The sequence below is a fragment of the Mus musculus genome, chromosome 5 (assembly GCF_000001635.26).
Source record: "Mus musculus strain C57BL/6J chromosome 5, GRCm38.p6 C57BL/6J".
Taxonomy (NCBI): domain Eukaryota; kingdom Metazoa; phylum Chordata; class Mammalia; order Rodentia; family Muridae; genus Mus; species Mus musculus.
Window position 1 is genome coordinate 79676760 of NC_000071.6, and position 20577 is coordinate 79697336.

Sequence of the window (20577 nt, forward strand, 5' to 3'; positions counted from 1 at the left end):
TTTCTGATTTGTAACGTTCAGGTCCATGCTTGTTCCTGCCATTTTAAGGAATAAAGAAAGGTCTGCAAAAAGCCACATTCTTTTATTCATTTCTAGGATTCCATATTGTAAGTGCAGGTAAATATTTATATTAAATATGTTCTTCAGTTTAATGATTTAATTCAGGTCTGATCAAAATATTATCCCCTTTGTATGCCTACTGTTACTTTTTACATAGTGTAAGCATAAATTCTTACCCAAAAACATATTCTGACCTCCATGCTACATCTTTCCTCACTTAGGCTTTTTATAACAAAGTCCAAGCATATGCTCACATCATATCATTCTACTAACAGTATTTTTTATTGGTTATTTTATTTATATACAAGGGACTCCCCTCCCAGTGATGCCAAATAAGGCAATCTTCTGCTATCCAGCTGGAGTCATGGGTACCCACATGTGTAATCTTTTATTGGTGGTTTAGTCCCTGGGAGCTTTGAGTGTTTTGCTTGGTTGCTATTGTTGTTCTTCCTATGAGTTTGCAAACCTCTTCAGTTCCATATTCTTTGTCCTAACTTCTGCACTGGGTTCCTGGTACTCAGTTAGATATTTGGCTGTGTTCATCTGCATCTGTTTTGGTAAGGCTATAGCAGAGCCTCTCAGGAAACTACTATACCTGGCTCCTGTCAGTAAGCTCTTCTTGGCATCAGCAGTAGTGTCTGGGTTTGGTGTCTGCAGATGGGATGGATCCCTAGGTGGGGAAATCTCTGGGTTGCCTTTCTTCCAGTCTCTGCTCCACTCTTTGTCCCTGCATTTCCTTTGGATAGGAGGAATTCTGGATTAATAGTTTTAAGGTGGACTGTGGCCCAATCCCTCAAATGGGGCCATGCCTATCCACTGGATATGGTCTCTACATGTTCTATCTCCCCTTTGTTGGATATTTGAGTTAATGTCCTCCCTCTTGGGTCCTGTGAACCTCTTGGGTCTCTGGCATCTGGGACTTTCTAATAGCTACCCCCAGATCCCCTTCCCCCACTCCTTCACACCTACTTTCAAATTTCTGACCTTCTGTACTTCTCCACCATCTTCTCCCCTATCTGAACTGGCCCCACATTTTTTCTCCCCCTCCTCACTCCCTCCCAGATCCTTCTCTCCCTATACTTCCCAGAGATTATTTTCTCCCCTTCCCCCTTCTGAGCAAGACAGTATCATCCACACTTTGCTGTGGTCTTCTTTCTTCTTGGGTTTCATATGGTCTGTCATAGCTCTGGTGTTATATTACTTCTGTAACTAAATGTCTCTACACTACTTTAATTCTTCTCTGGTTTCTGGCTTCATGGCTTCCCTTAAGAGAGTACTCCAACAGCAGATGCTGTCGAGCATGTGGAGAAAGAGGAACACTCCTCCATTGCTGGTGGAATTGCAAACTGGTACAATCACTCTTGAAATCAATCTGGAGTTTCCTCAGAAAACTGGACATGGTACTACCGGAAGATCCAGCAATAACTCTCCTGGGCATATACCCAGAACATGTCCCAACTTGTAATATGGACACATGCTCCACTATATTCATAGCAGCCTTATTTATATTAGCAAGAAGCTGGAAAGAACCCAGATGTCCCTCAATAGAGAAATGGATACAGAAAATGTGGTACATTTACACAATGGAGTACTACTCAGCTATTAAAAACAATGAATTTATGAAATTCTTAGACAAACAGATGTATCTGAAGGATATCATCCTGAGTGAGGTTACCCCATCACAAAAGAATTCACATGATATGCACCCACTGATGAGTGGATATTAACCCAGAAACTTAGAATACCAAAAACAATTTGCAAAACACATGAAACTCAAGAAGGAAGACCAAAGTGTGGATACTTTGTTCCTCTTTATAATGGGGAACAAAATCCCAATGGAAGGAATTACAGAGACAAAGTTTTGAGCTGCAACCCTTTAGGAGGAACAACAATATGAACTAACCAGTAACACCAGAGCTCATGTCTCTAGCTGCATATGTAGCAGAAGATGGCCTAGTTGGCCATCATTCGTAGGAGAGGCCCTTGGTCTTGCAAAGATTATGTGTCCCAGTACAGGGGAATGCCAGGGACAGGAAGTAGGAGTGGATGGGTGGGGGAGCAGGGCGAGGGGATGATATAGGGGACTATTGGGATAGCATTTTAAATGTAAATGAAGAAAATATCGAATAAAAATGTTTTTGAAAAAGAGAGAGACAGAGAGAGAGACAGAGAGAGACAGAGAGAGAAAGAGAGAGAGAGCGAGAGAGAGAGAGAGAGAGAGAGAGAGAGAGAGAGAGAGAGAGAGAGAGAAAGAGAGAGAGAGAAAGAGAGAGAGAGAGAAAGAGAGAGAGAGCTCTCCAAAATTGTAGCCTCCCACAGCCTTGAAACAGGCTGATTCAGACCTTCCAGGCACTGAGTATGAGGCCACCTGGGGTGGAGCCTTCAGACTTAGATGGCTCTATTGTTATGTCATCTGCTGCTGCTCTTCTCCAAGACACTGCTACCTGCTGAGAGGCCCTTGAGAAGACAGCGTCAGGCAGATCCTTCTACAGGCTGGCAACAGGCATCAAGAATGGATTGGGGGATGGGCCTCCCGCTTTATAAGCACAGACTCTTAGTAAACTTTGGGGGCCTTGAACACAAACATGTCTTGGCCTCAATTATTTCTCTCGCCATTTCCTTCCATACAGCTCCGGCCTCCCACTCAGGAACCCAATTAGTGTGGCTGCAGGTGATTACACAAAATAGTTGTTAATGTAAATCTGACCAGATGAAATGAGAGTTATCTATTCTAACGAAGTCATTCCGAGTCTTTGTATAACAAATAAGGAGATGTAAAAGGGCAGGGGATGACCTGCAATACTTACTGCCTGTATTTAGCTGTTGTCCTCTGCTTTGTGGCTGTCATTTTCTTTTCATGTCATGATTTAAAAGCTAGTGAAAATGTCCACATGTCCTGAATGTTTTGTTAGACATATATCAGTTTTTTTTTCAGTTTACTGAATCCATAAACTATGTTTGCATTTTATTTACTATTTTTATTAAGCACCAAATATATTTTATATTTTAGCATTTCACTTTGGAGCAGCTAATAGACAATGAGTATTTGAGATATAACTTTTGCATGCTATAGTTATCATATAACTTTATACAGCTATTGATGAAAAATTGAGCCAATAATTTGTAATTAGTTTTATATTTAGTCATCCTTTTCTGGTTTACTTTAATTAGTACATGTATCTTAGAAAACTTATCTAAATGATATGAATGCTTTTTAAAAGTCACTTTGAATTTATTGTTATTTAGTTTCTTATTTGCAAAGTCTTTCTATATTTCTTTGTTTATTGTTTCTTAATTGCTAGTATCAGCTATAGAGTCATACTCTATATTGATTCTCCTCATTTCATATTTTTTAGCTTACTGATAATAGACCGTGTTGCAGTCATACAGACTCTTCCCCTCATCATTTTACATGAAGGTGTTAGCTTCTTGACCAATCACAAAGAGTCATACATACAGTACATTTTTCTCAAACACATTTCTTTGATCTATAGGGAAGACACATTTGAGACCCCAAACCTCAGGCTTAGGTATTGTTTTACATCTCTGCCATTGTGTATGTTTTTGTTTTTGGTTTTTCATTGAAATGCTTTACATTATGGAAGGGTTAAGCTTCTAGGGAATGACTTCCCTAGCCAGTAGGATTGTGTCATACATTCTCCCTGTGGCTTCACAGAGTATCACTGAAAATCACTGTGTACATAAATGCTGTACTAATGATAAACATTTCATATAGAGGGTCATTTATCTCTGTTATCTTAGAACTAAGTGTTGTGGTAAATCTCCAACCCAAATATGCCCCAGCAATGAAAACACAACTCAATTAATATAAATATGTGCTCTGTGCCTAGATTGGGCAGATCTACCACCAAACTACTGTCTTCCACATCTATGAGACCCCTTAGAACTTGCAGTTTCTCCAGACCATGTGCTTCTGCTCTGCTTTTCTTTTTCTTCCTTCTCCTCAGTGTCCTCTTTCTCTCCCAGTTTCTCCTTCTCTCTCTCTCCCTCTCACCTTCTGCTCCACCTTCCCTTTATTTGCCCAATCATCAGCTTTCTTTTATTTTACAAATTAAGGTGGGAAGCAGGTTTATAGGAAATCACTTGAGTGCTGACTCATTCCTTGTTCACAAACCCTCATAGAAGAACGGAATTGACATCAAATATAATTAGCCCCAGGGCTATCCAAAACAACTTAGCAGAACTGTGGGACACTCAACCATTATATTTATTGAATGGATGGATATAACGGGTTTCTTGACATGCCTTTATATAGGGCACTTATTGTTCTGGCCTGGACCTGCCTTTTCTGTATTCCTTTGTGCTCCCTCTTCTCATTATGCCATGAGGTAGTCCTGTTGATACATGTTTCATTTATGTGTGTGTTGTCTCTGGCAGACTTCTGTAGTTCACCTCCAGTGCTCCTTAGCATCTGCCACTTGCCTACAGCTTCTATTTTAAATAATGTTCCATATGCATTCTTCAAGGTATATTGATTCTTATCTCTAGAGAATACCTTGTACTTCAAGTGAAGAATTTGAAAATAGGGGGATTATTATAGTACAATTCTGTGTTTTGACCAAATTCAGATATGGTACTGTAGGTGTTTGCAGTTTTTAGCCTGGGAGCAATGTTATAGAATACAGGGAATACAAAGTGTACAGCTCAATAGCAGATTGATAAAGGACTTTTCTAGGCAGGAACTTCAATCAGTTTCTCAAGGGAGACCAGTGCTTGCAATCAAGGTTTAAAATTCAAACACTTATTAATGAAAGCCATTATTTCAAAGTATAGCTTTAACAAACGAATGAAACTAAACTATAGATGAAATGTATCCATACCTTGAGGAGACAGCTCTAATATTACAAATATTAAAGTATGTTCGCTTTTTTAGGTATTACCTGATTTTGTAAAACAGACTCAGTAACTCACCGAAAGTTCATATATTATTAAGTATGCACAACCAAATAATTAATACCAAGAAGCCTTCTAAATTTGTAACTGAAAATTTTAATTGAGAGGTGCAATTTTTCAAATTATCCAAGGGACATAGTCACATACTTTTCTCATAAACATCATGAGTTCAGAATGCTTCATAATTCTGGTGACAGCATTCCATTTGCATGTTCCCTCCTGTTCCTCCAAGTATATTAATTATCGCCATGAAACACTGGCTCATTTGGACTACATCCTCTTTTGATCCTTGTTACCATAGTTTTAGAACAGCACTGAATCACTTTTGAGCACACATCCCTGTCACTGCTATGATTGCAAAGATTGTTTCCACTTGAGTAATTAGTCCCCACTTTCAAAAAGGTTTTAGAAGTATGTTTTATAATGTTTATATATAACCCAGTTTCAGGGACTGTACCTTTATGGACAGACAAGTTATTTTCACTAATTGCCAAGTCTGAATGAAAAGAGAGGGAAATGGAAATGTGAGCACCTCACTGAGCATGTGATTCAGTGAGTCTATTGACTCCTGTCCCCAGTTCTGGAATTATACTTATTAACTGATATACCAACCCTTTTCACATATGCTCTTTAAGAACAAATTTAGATGTTTAAATTTCTATGGTAAATCCCTTACTAAGCCAGCTCTCCACCCTCATTTGCCTCAATTAATAATTATCAGTTCTCTATTAACATGTGTTCATGACAGCAATGTTTTACAATAGTCTACAGACATAGCTTATTTGTTTTTAATTATGTAAATGTTTATTTATTTATTTTTAAAATTTTTTTATTAGATATTTTCTTCATTTACATTTCAAATGCTATCCCATAAGTCCCATATACCCTCTCCCCTGCCCTGCTCCCACTTCCTTACTCCCACTTCTTGGCCATGGCGTTCCCCTGTACTGGGGCATATAAAGTTTGGACATAGCTTCTTTTATTTTTATTTTTATTTTTTATTTTATGTTATTTTTTTGGTTTTGTTTCGAGACAGGGTTTTTCTGTGTAGCCTTGGCTGTCCTGGAACTCACTTGGTAGACCATCCTGACCTCGAACTCAGAAATCTACCTGTCTCTGCCTCCCAAGTGCTGAGATTAAAGGTGTGCTCCACCACTGCCCACCCAGTCATAGTTTCTTAATTTATTGCCTAATAATTACTCTCATTCTATTATGTCTGTACACTCCAATCTGAAATATTCTTCTAATGATTAAATGTGAACATTTGTAAAGCTTGAGAATTGTTTTACACTGAATATTAGTCTCCTAACACACCTCAAGGGAAAGTTCGTACAACATATAAGAAATTTACATTAAGTGTATAGATGAGATATTAAAGGAGTCCAGTGAATACATAAGGGACACAAGGTTAAAAAAGAAAAGGAAAAAAGGAAATTAGGAAAATCTAGAGTGTATCTATTTGCATCTATCCAGGAGTAATTTGGCAACAGGAATTTATTGTTATAACCAAATACTTTTATTTAAAGCTCTTGGAGAAAGACGAGTCATTTTTGTTCTTGAAATTCATAGTTATATTGGGCAAACTCAAATATCAATCATCTGAAGACTCCATGTTTCATGACGAAGAGAACAATACAATAAAATGGTGCATCAACAGAAATAGAGGACAAACATCTTTGTCTTATGCTTTGATTTAAATATAAAATATACAAAACTCATCAGCACAAACACTGCTGGGGGGGGGCGAGCTTTCTGGGGTGGTTTAGCAGGAGATACAGGCATACATTTTGGTGTTTCGTTTTCCTGTTTCTGTACTCAATACTATGCCCAAAAGCAACTTGGAGAATTCATGTATCTTAGAGCTTACAGGTGATCTCGAATTTAAGTTAAAGTAAAAAGCCTAGTGCAGAGGCGGGAACTACAAAGGAAGGCAGCATATTCACTTACTGTCTGGCTTGCTCAGGCTCTTGGCTTTCTATTTTCCTAACGCATTCCATGAACAGCTGCCCAGAAATGAGTAGATCTCCAAGAAACAACAGTCAGAAAAGACAAAAATAACATAAAAGAAAACAAGGCAAAACCTTCAAATCCAAACTGTACAAGATAATTCAGAGGGAGGAAAGGAGTCCCCAGGGTCAGTCAAATAAATAAATAAATAAATAAATAAATAAATAAATAAATAAATAAATAAATAAATAAATAAATCAGAGATACACCACTACCAACTCTTAGGAATCCTACAAAAATATTAAGCTAACAGCCATAACATCAATTCAGAGGACCTGGGGCAGCCCCGTGAAGACCCTGTTCTTGCCACTTCAGTCTCTGTGAGCCCATGTGAACCCTGTTTACTAGATTTGGTTGCCCATGTACTCCTGGTGTCGTCCATCCTCTCTAATAGCTCCAATCTTTCCTCCTCTACTTCTGAACAATTCTCTAAACTCCAAAGGAAAGGCCTTGACAGAGACATCCAATTTGGTTTCTGCATAATGTCTTGCTTTATATCTCTGTACCTGCCCCCAAGTGCTTCAGGAGGAAGCCTCTCTGATGATCACTGGACATAGTATATGATTATAGTAAAATATCACTTAGGAATCATTTCATTGCTACATCCACACAGCTCATTGACTGTAAAAGGGTTGAACTGCTGCCCTCATGGAGATTAAATCTAAATCTTTTGGGCAAAGAACTTACTCTGTAGACTTTAGAAAAAGCAACCTGGACATGAACCCAGGCACAAACTCCTTAAACTCCAATCTGCACTGCCTAAGATGTCCTAAGAAAATGGTGTAAAAGGGGTGAAAAATTCGTGGGAGTAGCCACCCAATTTTTGAATCAATTTGAGGTCCATGCCATTAGAGACAGCTCATGCCTTGTGTTGCCTGGATAGCTAGGAACCAGAGACCGAGAAATCTAGATACATGGGGTAGAAGCAAATATAGCAAAAAAAAAAGGAATTTGGGAGTTCTCATTTCTATGAATTTTGATGACCCCCTATTTATCCTTTTCCAAATCACATGGGAAAAATAAACAAACAAAAACTGTTTCTTTTCGGAAATGAGATTGATATTTTATTATTATCATGTTGGAGATATATTGATGCAATCATTTAAATTCATTTTCTAGGTTTTCTATAAACCTTAATGGCCAGAATTTATACTCAGTGGAGAGTTAAATATACTCTGCATGTTTTAAATACAATTCTCGATTTTTTGTGACACATTTTTAACAATTTTCTTACTGCTTTTAGATGACATAGGAGCCTTTAAGTGTAGGAGATCACAATGAAGAATCAACTTCAGAGGTAAACCTAGCAAGTTTATAAAATTTAACTCTTTATTTCATCTGTAATTAAGAGATATTATTTACTCCTTGGATATCCACAATATCACATGCATAGAAAACTATTCATTTAACTTTTTAAATTATATAATATTTTAGATGTACATGAGTAAATATCTAATTGATGGCAATTTTGTGTAAGTTGAAATTTCCTCATAATGAACCTTAGTTTTACCTTTGAACTGGCTTTTCTGTCAGTAGCCCTTGATTCTTTACAACTGTGATGCCTAAAATTCATATCAGCTTCTCATGTCTCTACTGCTTGGATCTGTGTATGATCTTGTAACTCTGAAGATGATTCTTTATTTGATATTCAATGTATTTATCTGCTCAAATCACACCATTGGTCTTTTTGATTCTTGTAGACTATAGTTATATCTTATCTTATGTTGTATTTATAGACCTTACCCAACTGACAATTAATTAATAATCAATTAGTGATATTCAATGAATGATGAATGAGCAAATAAATAACCATTTGTCTGGATTCTTTAAAATTTGTCTGATGTAAAGCAGATTCAGAAACACTGATGTTTTACAGTTAACATGAAATTTTCTTCATTTTTGTGTATTCTCCTGTTATAGGTATCAGATCTTTTGTGTCAAGAATTTTACCATTTGTATAAGCTGATAAGTATTTGAATATCTTGATGCTTTCTGACTTTTTAATCCATTAAATTGTATTCAGTATTATTTTAACACATTTTATACGGTGTATTTAGGGTTTTTTTTTTCCTAAATGTTATGTACAATGGCATTATTTAAAATATTTGATGAACTATAATGACACATTTTCTGTCATTAAATATAGCTGATAATTTATTATTCTTGTATTGAGTTAAAATTCTTGCTAAATGAGTCTATTTAAATCTAACATTAAATGCTCATTCTGGCTGATTAATATCCACTGATAATTTTTGATACTGAATTAATATGTTTTAATGATTGGCATGTTTTTAAATCCTGAGAATCATTATATTTACATCATGGATGAATCACTAACTAATACATTACACTTTTTACTTCTCCAGAGATTTTTCCCTTACCATTTTCTGAGAGATATTTAACACTGAGGTGTCCTGATGATATATCAAAACAACAGATAATATTTTCCTTTGGGAAAAAGGGATGTTCCAGTGATACCACACATGGTATTTTCTAATTTTGGAATATTATGGGTAGCGAGGAATCCAAATCAAATGAAATAACTGGAAACTCTCCCCTCTATGTTTGAAGTAATGAAGAATTAATTTGAACCCTGGGCATTGGCTGGCATAGAAATACTCTAACCAGTGAAAGTTCTGAGTTACAGCTCAGCCAGCCTTGGCCACTAAATTGATAAGTAATCAGACTCCAGCAGATGGAACATACTGGTGGTTGGTACTTTGTGTTCTCATTTCTCCTAAAACCAGTTGGTTCCTCTTAATAAATTGTTAGTTGAAAGTAGCCCAGAGAAAGCGGCTACAAACTTGAGCCTTGTCAGCATGGCTGCCATTATAGTAAAGTGTGGACATGGGTGGCAAATTGTTAGTCTCAAATTTAAAATGCTAATTGTGAGGCAGTAGTGTTTTTTTTCCCTCTCTTCTGGGCTATCAGGCCTTTTTCTGATGGTCAGGAAGTTCTTATTTGTACTAAACTTGTTGATTAAAGGAATTTCTGAAAATTCAAAGAATGAGGCTTCTAAAACGATATATCACTATTCAAATAAAAACATTTGTTAAAACATGTTCACATCACTGGGAAGAGAGGCCCCTTGGTCTTGCAAACTTTATATGCCCCAGTCCAGGGGAATGCCAGGGCCAAAAAGCAGGAGTGCATGGGTAGGGAAGCAGGGTGGGGGGAGGGTATAGGGTACTTTCAGGATAGCATTTGAAATTTAAAATGTATATAAAGAAAATATCTAATAAAAATAATAAAAAAACATGTTCAGCTGTTTAATTTCTCCTTTGCCAATCTCATTATCATTATTTTTGTTGACCTCCCTTGTTATTCAACCAGATTACAAATCTTGAAGGATTATCTTATTAGTTATTTCTATTAAATTGCATAATTGGTTGTATTCTTTCTAATATTCAACTTTTTTCGACCAGTGAAATCTGGAAACCAGGTGCTTTTGGCATAAGACATTTGAGTCTTATGATGGCTGAATGGCTGAGAGAAGGAAGGCATTTGCCACCAATCCTGACACTCTGAGTTTTATCCTGAGACACCCAGGATAGAAGAAAAGATTTGCCCTTTACAAGTGTCCGCTAACATCCATGTATGCAGGAGCATGCATGCCTCGCATGCTATGTAACATATAACACTGCATATGCTTTTAAATGGTTTTTAAAGTAACCTTTATTCTTATTTGCTTCATTTCCTATTGAGGCATTTGGTTAGTGGAAGTGAAGAGATCTAAATTTCTTATGGGACATTGCCTAGTAGACCTTAATCCTATATCCAGTTTCTTGGTACTCTTTGATTTAAAGTAATGATGAAATGAGGGTCAGGAAATGTAACCTTTAGAATATTGACTTATTTTGGACAACCGTTGCAAGTATAGAGGGCAATGTTGTCAGTTAATACCTAGAGATTTACATGATAGTTAGGCATTCTCAAAAGGAAAAATAAAATAAAAAGGAGTGTGTAAAAGTAAGTGCCCTTCCAATACCTTCAAGAATGTCTCACAGCAACTTACATGAAAAGAACTGCACAATGTTTGTGATTAACTGGTACAAACAAACTAACAAACTAAGAGCCATGGTGAATATAAAATATCATGGAAATGAACTAAAAATCTTGTATAATATAATCTTGTATAATGAGAAGTTATAATATCTGCTTGGTAAAAATTCATGTACATAAGAGGAGAAATTACCCATGCATTTCCAAAGTCTTAGCCAATATGAACAATAACTATGATTTATATACTTGGGGTCAATTTGAAAATCAGAAATCATATTTTCTTCTTGAGGAATTCAGGGCTGCCTTTCCAGTGACTTACAAATTACAGACTTTACCAATCTTTTGTTATTTGGATGCCTAGTTTCTTCTGCCTCCTACCTGTGATTTTATCCTTAGAACATGTTCTGCCATATGCATTGAAAAACTAATCAAAGAAACACATCCTTACTATTTTAAAAACTCATATCTCTTGATTTCTTCTCATCTGTCATTTATTAAAGAAAAATATATTACTTAATAGAAATAAATGGATACTTTTTGAAATTGTTTAAAAATTTTATTCTTTAATATATTTTTAAAGTCCAGTCATTATCTCACTCCTGATCAGCGATCTGACTGTTCCTCATCCAAGAGGATATCTCCATTCCCTAGCCCCACACCATCAGACCTCCCCACTCCCGGGGGGTTCAAGTATCTCCAGGATTAGGTGCATCTTCTTTCACTGAGGCCTGACCAGGCAGTCTTCTGCTGTATATGTGCCGGGGCCCTAAACAGGGGTATGCTGCCTGGTTGGTGTCTCAGTATGTGGGAGATCTCGGGGGTCTAATTCCCATTGAGTCTTCTTCCTCAGCTTCTTCCAGGAGTTCCCAAATCAACCACAGGGGTCCCCGGCTTCTTTCCATTGGTTGGATGTAAGTATCTGTATCTGACTCTTTCAACTGCTTGTTGGGCCTCTCAGAGGGCAGCTATGCTAGGCTCCTGTCTCAAAGCATACCATAGCATCAGTAATAGTGGCAGGCCTTGGAGCCTCCTTTTGAGCTGGATATCAATTTGGGCTTGTATCTGGACCTCCTTTCCCTCAGTCTCTTCTCCATTTTTGTCCTTGCATTTCTTTTAGACAGGAACAATTTTGGGTCAGAGTTTTTAACTATAGGATGGCAGCGCCATCTCTCTACTTGAGAATTCATAACAGAGGATTCTCAAATGGCTGCTAAGAACTCAAAGAAATGTTCAAAGTCCTTAGTGATCACGGAAATGAAAAAAAAAAGAAAAAAAGAAATGACTCTGAGATACCACCTTACACCAATTAGAATGGCTAAGATTAAAAAACTCAGGTGATAGCAAATGTTGGAAAGGATGTGGAGAAAGGGGAACACTCCTCCTTTGCTCGTGCAATTGCAAACTGGTACAATCACCCTTGAAATCTGTCTGGAGGTTTCTCAGAAAGTTGAAAATAGATCTACCTGAAGGCCCACTCTTGGGCAAATACCCAAAAGATATCCCACCATGCCACAGAAGCTTGTGTTCCACTATGTTCATAGCTGTCTTATTTGTGATAACCAGAAACTTAAAACAACCCAAATGTCCCACAACAGAAGAATGGGTACACAATGGAATACTACTTAACTATTAAGAATGGGGACATCATGAGGTTTGCAGGCAAATGGATGGAACTAGAAAATATCATCCTGAGTAAGTTAACACAGACTCAAATGACATGCATGTTATATACTCACTACTAAGTGGATATTAGCCCCCAAAATTATAGAATACCTAGGATGCAATCAACAGAACTCAAGAAGATTAACAAACTGAAGAGGGAGAATAAAACAATGTGGGGGTGCAGAGGGAGGCAGGGACCTGGGTGGGAGAGAGGACAGGAAGGGGAAAAGCTGAACATGAGGTGGGCAACAGGACTGAAGTCTTCAGGGCAATCAGACAGAATACAAACATGCAACGTTGGGAAATAGGAGGTGAAGTGGGGTGGGTGGGGGGGAACCTCTAGAATATACCAGACACCTGGGAAGTTACACACTCTCAGGAGTCAAGGGAAGTGACCCTAGGTAAAATAGCCTATAGTCAGAAGAGAGAAGTTATAGTGTTCACATCTAGTAGAAAGACAGGGCATGGATTCTTTATATACAGATAATTTCAGTTATAATAATAAACAAATATTTTTCATAAATGTACTGGCTTATAGGTAGTTCCTCTGAATGGGATATATTGAATCCAAAGATGATTAAATGATGAGGAAAACAATAGATTTACACGTATAAATCTAGATTTAGACAGAATTATGAAGTTCAACATCCCTATACTTGTGAAAATCCATCTGTGCCCATGCTTAACCACCCTCTTTACTCATTCAGTATTTACATAAGGGAATGTTACAATGTAGCTTCTTTTAAAAATATAATTAGTTTGGTTATCAAGTAATAACTATATATATATATATATATATATATATAATTTTAACATAAACACTAGATCAATTACATAAAATATGTCTAAGTTATAGTCAAACATGCTATGGTTTGAACTTTGGTTCTTTCTAGTATTCAGGTTACCAGTGTACCATGATTGTAGGAAAGAGCTTTATGAGTTAAGTAGGCCATGAGAACTTTCATGCCTTTTAAAGGCAGCTTTTCACATAGGCATGGGGGAGCACTCCTTTAATCACAGCACTCAGGAGACAGAAACAATATATGTGAAGCATTGAAACACGTCTATTCTTCATAGAGAGTTCTAGTCTACTCATTGCTATATAATGAGTCATTGTTTGAAAACAACAAAACACACACACACACATCAGAAAATAAACAAACAACAACAACAAACAAATAACCTAATAGAAAGCTTTCAGGGACAGGTTGGACTTCCAAGCCTTCAATATGTGGACCCAATACTTTTATGTTTGCTTTAAATTACCCAGTTTCACAGATTCTAGATTCTGTTGTTTCAGCTCAAAGAAGGCAAAACTACCTGTAGAGCCAGAAAAATAGAAGTGGAGGCATCTTTCTGTATTCTCAGAAATCAAACAGAGTAAATATGATGGTGTAATCTATCTTTCCCTCATCCTTGTGACATATATCTCCAATAAGGCCTGCAAAAGTTAGGTATTATAGACAAGTAGAAAGTTAAGGACATTATGCAAATTTAATTTGGACTGCCCAGTTGCCTTTGCTGACGCTGAGCCAGATATTTCCCAGAATACCTGGTATTTCCGCATAACCCCCAAAATTCTATTTTACATAAATTCTTCCAAATTCTAAATGTTGTTCAAAACATTTGCTGCATGACAACAAAAATAAATCTGTGGACTAAATCATCCTGTAGATAAGCAGGAAGAGATTTCAGAAATATTGGATTTGGTTTCAAACATGCCTGTCGGTTGCTGATCAGAATGCAAAAGGAAATTTTGAAATGATATCAATCAAAGTCTTATTGATGATTCAGTTGTCAAAGCTAGTCATTTATTTGTTTAATTTTGTCTACTCTGATAAGATAGCTGATCCATCTTTATCTCCCTTCTGGATTACTGCCTCTGCTTCCAACTTCTCTGTCATTTTACCGTGGCTCCCTTCTGTCTATTCGTCACAGGGAAGCATCAACTTCTCTGTCATTATTTTACCGTGGCTCCCTTCTGTCTATTCGTCACAGGGAAGCATCAACTTCTCTGTCATTTTACCGTGGCTCCCTTCTGTCTATTCGTCACAGGGAAGCATCAGTGATACTGTCTCTGTACAAGAAAATCCATGTCAATCTCTACTCAAAAGCCACTCAGAAGCTTCCATTTGTAGCCAAAAAGCCTTCTATGATCCAAGATGATTTACGTCCAGTGACTTTTTAAGTCATGGTCATATCTACGGTATACATAAGCTTTCTGTTCCTTTGACCACTGACTGATGGGCGTTCCTAAAGTTTCTCTAATACTCCAGAAACACTTTTCCTTGAGTGCACTTGTTATTTTTTCTTTTGACTTTGACATTTTAGATATGAATATGCCAGGGGTCAGGCTTCCCAGTTCTCTCGTGTCTCTTATATATTTACTAAAATGCCACTCATTCTAGGGCTTTATTTTGGAAACCCAATAATATAGCATCTTGTAGTCTATTTTTTTTTAAATTGGGTATTTTATTTATTTACATTTCAAATGTCATCTTCTTTGCCAGTTTCCCCTTTGGAGACTCCTATCTCATCCCTCCTTATCCTACTTCTATAAGGGTGCTCCCCCACCTTCCCTCTCCAGCCTAAGTCATGAACAATCATTTTATTTACAATCAAAGATGTATGTACATTATTCGCATGATATGTCTGTTGTTGGTCTTTGTTCTCAACATAGCTATATTAGTGTTGCTACGGTTATGATAGAACAGCAAACCCAGAAGCAACTTGGGGAGGAAAGGATGTATATTACTTGTACTGTCAAATCATAGCTTATCACTGAGGGATTTCAGAGCAGGAATTCCAACAAGACAGGAACCTAGAAGCAGGAGCTGAAACAGAGGCCATGGTGGTGCTAACTAGTGGCTTAATCTTCATGACTTGCTCTGCCTGCTTTCATATATCACTCAGAGCCAAGATCCCAAAGTGGCCCTGTGCATAGTGATCTGTGCTGTTTCACATCAATCATCAATCAAAAAATACCCTACAGGCTTGTACACATGTCAATCTACTGGGGACATTTTCTCTCTTGAATCTCAATGTTAGAAAGTGACTGAAAAAAAATGACTCTGGCTTGTGTCAAGCTGACATAAAATAAGACAGCACAATGGCCTTCTTCAATATCCTTGAGTCATCAATAACAACAACAAAAGTGTTGAAACCCACAGTTGATGCAAATGTTTTTATATGGTTTATTTAAATAAGATCCATCTCATAATTTCTCTGAAATTTGAGGAGGAACACACAGGACCAAGTAAGGAGCTATTTAATGTTTGCTAATAACTTACTTTACCAAACTGATGGAGTGATAATGAATAAACCAAACCTAGAAAATATTTTTTTGTAAAGGAACTTATTTAGGTGTGTTCACAGCAGCCTTATTTATAATATCCAGAAGCTGGAAAGAACCCAGATGTCCCTCAACAGAGGAATGTATACAGAAAATGTGGTACATTTACACAATGGAGTACAAATCAGCTATTAAAAAAATGAATTTATGAAATTCTTAGGCAAATGGATGTATCTGGAGGGTATCATCCTGAGTGAGGTAACCTAATCACAAAAGAACACACATGATATGCACTCACTGATAAGCAGATATTAGCCCAGAAACTTAGAATATACAAGATACAATTTGCAAAACACATGAAACTCAAGAAGAAGGAAGACCAATACTTCGCTCCTTCTTAAAATGGGGAAGAAAATACCCATGGAAGGAGTTACAGAGAGAAAGTTCAGAGCTGAGATGGAAGAAAGGACCATCCAGTGAATGCCCCACCCGGGGATCCATCCCATATACAACCACCAAACCCAGACACTGTTGCATATGCCAGGAAGATTTTGCTGACAGGATCCTGATATAGCTCTCTTTTGTGAGGCTATGCCAGTGCCTGGCAAGTACAGAAGTGGATGCTCACAGTCATCTATTGGATGGATCACAGGGCCCGTAATGAAGGAGCTAGAGAAAGTACCCAAGGAGCTAAAGGGGTCTGCAACCCTATAGGAGGAACAACAATATGAACTAACCAGTACCCCCCAAGAGCTGTGTCTCTAGTTGCATATGTAGCAAATGATGGTTTAGTTGGCCATCAAAGGGAGGAGAGGCCCTTGGTCTTGTGATGATTCTATGCCCCAGTACAGGGGAATACCAGGGCCAGGAAGTGGTAGTGAGTGGGTTGGGGAGCAGGGTGGGGGGAGGGTTTAGGGAACTTTGGGGATAGAATTTGAAAATTAGATGAAGAAAATATCTAATAAATAAAAAGAAATGTATTTAACAATTTGAAATACCCAGAAAATTTTGACTGTTTACTAAATAGTTACACTGTGTCATGAGTCACTCCACTAATATCTTCATGAAAACCCACCGGCTAAATATTCAAGTTAGGTGCAAATGGTGGTAATTTCATATTTTGTATTTGAATATGTATGCATTTTTATATGCTATACTGGATAGTTTTCTGTCAATTTGACACAGACTGGAGTTATCACAAAGAAATGAGGTTCAGTTGGGGAAATGCCTCCACGAGATCTAGCTGTAAGGCATTTTCTCAATTAGTGATCAAGGAGGGAGGTCCCCTTGTGGGTGGTGCCATCTCTAAGCTGGTAGTCTTGGTTCTATAAGAGAGCAGACTGAGCAAGCCAGGGGAAGCAAGCTAGTAAAGAACATCCCTCCATGGCTTCTGCATCAGCTCCTGCTTTCTGACCTGCTTGAATTCTTGTCCTGACATCCTTTGGTAATGAACAGCAGTATGGAAGTGTAAGCTAAATAAACCCTTTCCTCCCCAACTTGCTTCTTGGTCATGATGTTTGGTCTAGGAATAGAAACCCTGACTAAGACATATGTATACATGAATATTATAAGCTGAGTAGGCAAACAAAAGTCAAATATATATAATTAATATATATATAAACAAAAAGTCAAATATATATAATTAATTTCTCCTTTGAAATACTTCCCCATGGCTATTTGTAGCACTGATACTTCAATCTCATTTCTAAGTTGTTATTTATTCCCAAAAACGTTTTGCTTTAAAATCATCCTTTCATTTACACTTCTGATTTTTTCAATATTTATAAGCAATTATGTTATATTTATGTTTAATTCCATGACTATTCCAATAAAAAAATACACATAGAAAGCAAGTTATCTCCAAGTACATACTATCATTTGTGTTTTTGGTGTGCTTTCACTAAATTGAACAAGTCTTGTTTTTTTTCTTTAATATTTTTTATTACGTATTTTCCTCAATTACATTTCCAATGCTATCCCAAAAGTCCTCCACACCCTCCCCCCACTTCCCTACCCACCCATTCCCATTTTTTGGCCCTGGTGTTACCCTGTACTGGGGCATATAAAGTTTGCTTGTCCAAATTGAACAAGTCTTGATCATAGACTAAATTTCAATTCAACATCTTAGTTATGTTTTTATAAAACCCATGCAACATTTTTGAAATAAAATCAACAGGACAACTATCTACCTAAGAAGTATACTCATTATGGCAATAATTATTGACAACATCTTTAATTATTGAGTATAAACTTAATTTCCCTTACTCTTATTTTTAAATCAATCCATAGTAGCAAAGTAAGTAAACAGATCCATACATTTATCTAAAGCAACCTGAGAAATATAAGTTCGTGGTATAGCTGTGGAGAAGAGACTTTCTGAAGAGTTAAAGGGTAGCTAAACCAGTTTATTTCCTTTCAGTTTCCCAAAGGACAACAAAGTAAATCTGACCTTTTATATACAGAGAGAAAAACACCCCAAAGGGAAAATGTAGAAGACATCTTCCCTTGCTTCAGTTATAGTCAAGTTGTTAGAGGCAAGACACAAAAAGCAATATCCCAATACCACACACACACACATACACACACACACACACACACACATACACACACACACACACACATACACACACGATAGCTACATGTAGAAGAAGGAAATTAGATCATTATTTCTTATTCTGATCAGAAATTAATATCAAAGAGACCATGACCTCAACTGAAGACACTATATTTTGAATCTGTTACTGGAGAAACTTTGGGATAGGATCAAACTTGTAGGTATAGGAAAAAGCTTAACTGAGAAAGACCTTGGTAGAATATTCAATCAAACCAACACTTAATGAATGGAAATTTATTAAAATAAAAGGCTTCTTTATAACAATAGATACCATCATTTGAGTGCAACTGGTAGCTTATAGAAAGGAAATAAATCTATTTTACCAACATATCACACAGAGGTTTAGTATATAGAGTATAAGAATAATTAAAAATGCTATACACCAAGAAATATTCTACAAATTTCATATTTTCTTTATATCTGCATAGTTTTACTTTGTATAGATGCCCTACATTTCAGTATAATTTCATCAGTAAGCATATGAAATAAGGAAAATGTTTTTTTAAATTATAGAATCTTAAAAGGCTAAAAATCATTTTTAAAGTGTTCAATATTCTTAGCAATTAAAAGTGAAGCTTCAGGTTGAGAGTTAACTTTAATTTAGTTTCAATGACTAAAATTAATAAGCAAAGAAATTAATACAATGGTAACAAAACTAAAAGCTCATACCTTCATCTGCCTAAATAAACAAACAGCAAATGATAAAATACGCTCCTCTCATTATTAGGAAATAAGAACACTATTCAGTTCTGGTAGGAATGTATATTCATGCAGCCACTATGAAAGTTCATGTTTATACACCTTGAAAACAAGAAGTAGATTTCTCTCAGGGTCCTGCTATACAACCTTTGGGTATGTTGGAAGTATCCCATGTCTGACTATAGCTATACTCATATTTCCAGGTTTACTGTTGCTTTCCTCACAGTAGCTAGGAACTGCAAACAAACTAGATGTCCATCAGCTGGAGAAAGTAAACTGAAAATGTAGTGATTTACACAAATTAATATCATGCTAATAATAAGAGAAATATGAAATTTGCAGGTAACTGGGTGGATTGGAATCAGTCATTCTGACTCATGTGACTGAGAATCAGAAAAGCAAGCATCACACAATTTCTTTACTGTGTGCTTTTCAATCTTCAGATGGGTGTGCTCTGTTTAGAATTGGAGATTTCACATGGATGTACACACACATGCAAATATATGAAAACAGAGAACAAATGTGTTTTATATAATGCTAGCATTAGAATATGAAATATGTGTGATATAGACCCAAGTCCTGTCTGCAACCAGCTAAAGCAGGAAGAGGCAAGGTGTATTAGGCCCTTTAGTTCCTCCTACAACCTTCACATTTTTTTCAATTATATCTGTTTTTCTTAGTCTTGAACAGAAGCTATAAATATAATGCAGAAATTATAAATAGAACAGATTTTAACATCGTTCCTAGTTAGGATTGTTTGAATAACTTATGAAAACCGTGAAATACACAATAACTTAACCTTCTCTGTCTTATGCAGGAGAATTACTATAATACCGCCCAGACAAGAAATGGTGAGATGGCAGGAATCCTTTTTAACAACTGGCCTTATGACAAGCAGAGAAATTGTTTTATAAACTGATAAAAAACCAATTTCATTATTTCTAAATAAAAAAGAGTAATTGTTGACATAAAATGTCTCATTAACTAATGATGTCTAGTTTTCTTTTATCTAAAGGAATTGGTGAGTGACAGCTGTCTTCATATCAGCTCAAAACTAGGGTACCCCAGCAAGGCTGCAGCTTAATTATAATAGCTTGTCTGTGGAAATGTCAACATTTACCAAAAGACAGTTAATAATTGTCTATACTACAGGGCCACAATTTCAACTAAACAATTAGAAAGATGTCTGTCTGACACACAGCTGTTTAATAATCACAATTAAAAGTTGATCTGACTGACAAGGTGGCAATGCTTCTGATTCATGATGTAGGTAGACTGAATGAAAAGTAAATTTAAAGCTTTAAATAAAACCTTACCTTTGCATAGA